The sequence below is a fragment of the Centruroides sculpturatus genome, unplaced genomic scaffold, assembly GCF_000671375.1.
Source record: "Centruroides sculpturatus isolate CEXI.00-Female unplaced genomic scaffold, Cexi_2.0 scaffold311, whole genome shotgun sequence".
NCBI lineage: Eukaryota > Metazoa > Arthropoda > Arachnida > Scorpiones > Buthidae > Centruroides > Centruroides sculpturatus.
The window spans coordinates 455,701-461,244 of NW_019384505.1; the positions used below are offsets into that span (position 1 = coordinate 455,701).

The following is a 5,544-nucleotide window of genomic DNA, read 5'->3' on the forward strand; positions in this document are numbered from 1 at the left end:
TTCTTCTTCTTGTGTCGATTCCGGCCATCTTTGGACCACGTACAAACAACTAATTATGACTTGCTTTTCCCTCTTCCCTTCCCTTTGTTCTTCTTCCTTTCTTTCCAATACCTCTTCATTCTCTCGCTCTGCTGTTGTCTTTGCTCCTGAGTGAAGAGTCTTCCACGTCTGTTATTTTCCTTTTCCTGAAAACCCTTGAAGTTCTTTATTTTGTTTCTAAACCTTTCCCTGTTTTGGATATCTTCAGATATGCCCATTTCTGCCATGTCTTTTTGACTGTCATTGATCCATTGATTCTTATTCTTTTGGTTGTTGAAATACGTAAAAATTTATTTTGTTAACCTATTTTCCCCCATTCTCTTCATATGTCCAAAGAAGCTTACTCGCCTTCTCCGAATTGTAACCGAGAGTCTTGGAAGTTTTTGATAAAGCTCTTTATTGCTCCTTAGCACATAGTTACCATGTTCATCTATTTTTGGCTCCAGAATTTTTCGAAGGATCTTCCTCTCTTTTTTCTCCATATTTTCTATTTTCCCCATTTAAGACTAGCAATACCTTCGGTAATAGTTGAAATTTACTTCATGGGCCCGTTTTTTCTAATTTTGCTCTCTTTAGACACCTCTCTAATAGACGTGTCCTAAACAATTAGAATTATTTGGGGGAGACGCGTATATTAAGAGCTATAAGCGAAAACGCATCGGATTACTTACCGACTGTGCACGGTGGAGGCCGCCATTGCTTAACCTTGTTCACATCGCGGAGTAGCACGTTGGACGGCGGACGCTTACAATTCGTGTCACGTGACCTCGGTTAACGTCATCCAGTCACGTGAGCGGTGACGACGGAGCCAGGTGGTCACGTGACTACAGCTCTGACGCGNTCCAAAATTTCCCCAAAAATTATTCTGCACAAAATAAAACTAATTTATGAACTAGTTAATAATTGTTATTACATAGTTAGGAAAATTCAAATTAAATCGTACATATAAGCAAGTAGGTCTACCATACAATTTGCCATGCAATTGTATGGCAATTTTACCATACAGTACCATACCATTTTATCAGTACCATGTAAACTGATAAGTTAACATAAATATTTAGATTTTAAAAAATGCTTTAATTTAAGCACATTTTTTCAGCATTGTAGGATGATAGCATGTACAATTATAAACTTGATGCAATATGTTAATAGAAAGTTGAATTCAGTGCCATAAATGATTATTTTTGTTTTTAATTTTATTTTTTAAATATTTTAACTATGAATTTCTCACAATTACCATTTACACACACAGTTTGAGGACAGATGTTAAATGAAATGATAATAAAGTACAAAAAAGATAAATAATTCTAATTTAAATGGTAATATTTAACTTTTTTCATTGTATTTAGATTGGGGCTCGTATCATCTGAATGAGATAATACGAGCCCCCAAGCGGATTTTTGTTTTTAATTTTATAATTTTTGTGTTATGGGGCAGAATTAAGTAAACCCATAGATTACATAAAAAATAATAATAATAGTATATAACTCGATATAAAAACAAGTTTTTGATGTAACATTAACCGCAATTCTAATAGGAAAAACATGTTTGTTAAAACATCCAGAAAACCATTTTTTTACTACTATATTTCGTTTTGCTTCGTAGAAAAACAGAATCTAAATTACTTAGTAATGATAAGCTCGTCTATGTCTTGTTTATTATTATTTAATACTGTATTTCCAAGTTTATTACACGTGGGAAAAAAATGGAGAAAGAGGGCACGTGCTTCGGAAAGTCAACAACTGCAATCTTCATAAAACGAAATTTACGAGTGTCGGGAGAAACTTACCCTTTATTATTATTATTTTAAATTGTGTAACTATTGATTTATTACATTTAAAATTTTTCAGATTAGAGTATGGCTTCCACTTAAAAATCTATTACTACTCTGTTACTAACAGCGGCAATCGGCGTTGAATAAAACGAATTTAAAAAAAGAAAAACTTGTAGCGCGACCCCGCACGAAGTGAACCCGATAGAATTCTTTATATTTAGAGAATTATACTCGGAAAAGACCTTTTTTGTATATACAGGAACAAGATAGAACCGCCAAGTTTTGCCTTTCGTAATCGCGTGTCCTTGATATCTTCTTATCTCTCGGACGTTTTAACATGCGAGATGCCTTGACGTTGCGAAAATGCAGGATAACTGCTGTCTAGTAGACTAGTACCAGATTTTTTTTTTTTTTTCTGTCNTTTATAATTTGTACTGGAAAAAATACTCCTCTCAATAAAAAATACAAATGCCTTACAATTTTTGTAGATACCTTCATATCCACCAAATTTTTACAAATACAGCCGAAGAGGGACAGACAACCTGTCCAAAATGCACACCTTGTGTCTCAGACTTTGTGTAAATACTCCATGTCAACAATGTGTGATAAGTTCTCCATAGAGTCCCAATAGTCTTATAAGGACCAAAAACAATTTATGTACAACACTTGTATTTACTTTTATTTTTTCATATTATTTGTCATAATTATATCATTAAATTTATTTTCATTTTATGTTTTGTCATGTTATACGAGTTTATTAAATTAAAATAGTTTATTCTATTGTTAATCATTTTATTTTTTAATTTTAATTATTCAGCAATTATGAAAATTATGTAACTTAATTAGAAAAAATAACTAAAAAGTCGAAGAAGCAATAGCATATTTGCATAGTAAGTCTTGTGCTGTTTTGTTTTGTCAGTGTGATGTACTGTAGGGGGGAGGTAAGGATCAGAGAATTTGTACAAAGTTGGTCAGGGAAAGTCATGGAGTTTAAAACAAAAATTTGAATAGGAACCCTGAATTTACTGAAATTTACTATAGTAATTTATGTGAATTGAGTTAAAGTTTACTACAAAAATAGTCATTGATTTTTATTTTTTTCTATTTCAGAATATATGCTGTGAGGAAGAAGTGGGTTTTCTTTCATATTCATTATAAATTTTCTGTGATTATATTTTCATAAAATTTTAAGAATGTTTCTTCTAAGTGTGACAAAATTTTTTAAAAAATTCAAAAAATTGTGTTTGATTTTAATACTTTGTGATTATCACATCAAATATCATAATAATGGAATGATACGATAAATATGTATTAATTACTGTGAAATTCAAGGAATTGCAGTGATCAGAACATGTAGATGAATTATCAAGCAGCTTGGGTAAGATTTACAGTAATTTAATTTTAAAAATTTAATCTTTATGATGAAAATCTTGCCCTCTCTGATATTAATGAAATGACATTTTCAAAACTGATATCTTTTTATTTTCATTGAATATAATGGAATAAATTTTGAATAACTGAAAAATATTCATTATTGTTAGGTTTAAATTTGTATGGATGCAAGAAAATTCATTATTGTGTAGTACTTTCTTAACAGAATTATCAATGGTAATGTATTTTATAACTTATTCAATTTTTCCATTTGAAATTTATCACTATTGTTTGTATATAATATATCAACAAGTTTCTGGAGAAGGTTAATGTATTTTCCCATTCTGTAGCACCATCACGTTGCCATTAAGATAATGTAAGAACTATGGAACTGCAGAACTATACAATTGAGGAATATGATTGATTTTGAAATTACTAACAGAATTTGTTCATAATGCCCACTTAGTAATTGTAAGTGTTTTTATATTTTAAATTACTGTATATAGTTTATTCAATTGTTTTTACACAAGTTCAAACTTTTTTCTAACTTAATAAGTAAGTTTATTATAATTATATTATTTCCAGAAAATATTATCTAATTTTTCTTTTGCATAAGATGTAAAAAAATGGACTTTTAGATAATTGTTTTTTTATTGGCAGAATGTTGGATTCAGGTCTAGAATATGCTAATANGTGCTATGATGCAGAGATGCGGCCGCATCAGGCGGCACTGTGAGGGGGCGGCATAAAAAACATTTAAGGGGTAGAATTTCAAAGACTTGCATCATACTTAGAAAATCTACCGCACGGCTCTGGTAAGATACACCAAATAATAAGAATTATAGCCTATATAAGACTAATAATTTATATAAAGGGTGGCAAAAAAACATATTAGGGGCGGCATTTCGAAGACTTGCATCAAACTTAGAAAATCTACTGCACGGCCCTGATAATATTATCAAGAAATCAGTCTCCATTGTTCTCAGTTAGAGAATGGTTAAGTTTTTGTTTAAGTAAAATTCCTACCCTTGCATCAAGGTTTTATTTTCCTAATTTCTTAATTATTTAACTACTACTTAAGTAGAAGTAAGTTGAAACCGTTTACAGGGTGAGTCAAAATTATGTGAACACTATTTGAGAGAGAGCATTTACTCAAAGTTTGCGTTATACAGTCTCAACCTGACCACCAGCACGGTACAATTTAGTGCCAGAACACCTTTTATTCTGTCCTTGAGGTCTTCGAGGTCTCTCGACAAAATTAAGATGTTTCATTAATAATGTTTAATTAAAAATTAAGATTTTTCACATAATTTTGACTCATCCTGTACTTTGTACTTGAATATTTGTAAGCCTTGGGAAAGAAGTGGAAAGACAAATTTCTATGACATCGGATGCATAAATCGTAAATTTAACCTAAGAAATCTTGTGAGATTAAAACTTTTGCTGATAAAGAATAAACAACAGATATTGTTTTAATTCTGTGCTTATTTATTTTAATTTAGTGTAAGTCACATGCTAGTCAGGTTTGAATCGTTACAAAACTTTTAGAGGCTATCCATAAATGACGTCCATACTGGGAGGAAGGGAGAAGTTNTTATAATTATATTATTTCCAGAAAATATTATCTAATTTTTCTTTTGCATAAGATGTAAAAAAAATGGACTTTTAGATAATTGTTTTTTTATTGGCAGAATGTTGGATTCAGGTCTAGAATATGCTAATATCTCCACAAGTGGATCTGAAGATAGTTTTAGCGAATATAGCGAGCCAGAATCTAGTGTCGATTCTGACATAGGCATCTCTCCTGCTAGTGGATGGTACAAGATAGACAGACACCAACAATCCTCCTCCTCCTCCTCCTCCTCCACGATTTCCTTTTAGAGCAAATTCAGTTTGTTGCTTCACATTAACTAATCCACTGGCATATTTCAAATTATGTTTTGATTTACATTTGATAAATCTAATTGTAACAGAGACCAACCACTTTGCGTTGCAACAGCCGTGATTATCTGGACATCACTGGGAGCCTGTTACAATGGCCAATATTTATATATTTTTGATCATTTGTATCTTGCATGGGATCATGAAGAAACTGGATTAGAGAATGTATTGGTCCACAAATGATATATTTCTTATACCAATTTTTTCTAGGCTGAGTCCGAAAGAAGATTTTTACAGATAAAAAAAAAATTGGCACTTTACAAATAATGAAACATATGATCCATCAATGCATCCTTTTCCCAAACTTAACAAAATTTGATCCATACTAAACAATCTAAATTTAAAATACCAGAAAGAGACATGGTGGTTGACGAGAGTCTCTTGATTTTCAAAGGCCACCTTACGTGGAAGCGATACAT

At 31.4% G+C, this 5,544-nt stretch overlaps 1 long non-coding RNA gene across 2 annotated transcripts in view; it reads left to right on the plus strand.

The window, feature by feature from the left end:
• The window catches only part of LOC111622199, a 9,480-nt gene extending 4,471 nt beyond the window's left edge, over window positions 1-5,009 (plus strand). The window contains exons 2-5 of one of the 2 annotated variants that reach the window (XR_002756220.1): window positions 2,924-3,191; window positions 3,355-3,421; window positions 3,535-3,655; window positions 4,876-5,009. This is a non-coding gene — a long non-coding RNA (uncharacterized LOC111622199). Of the gene's footprint in view, window positions 1-2,923; window positions 3,192-3,354; window positions 3,422-3,534; window positions 3,656-3,844; window positions 3,876-4,875 lie in introns of those variants that run through there. The other variant, XR_002756221.1, reaches the window with a different exon arrangement.
• Window positions 5,010-5,544: the final 535 nt, after the last annotated feature.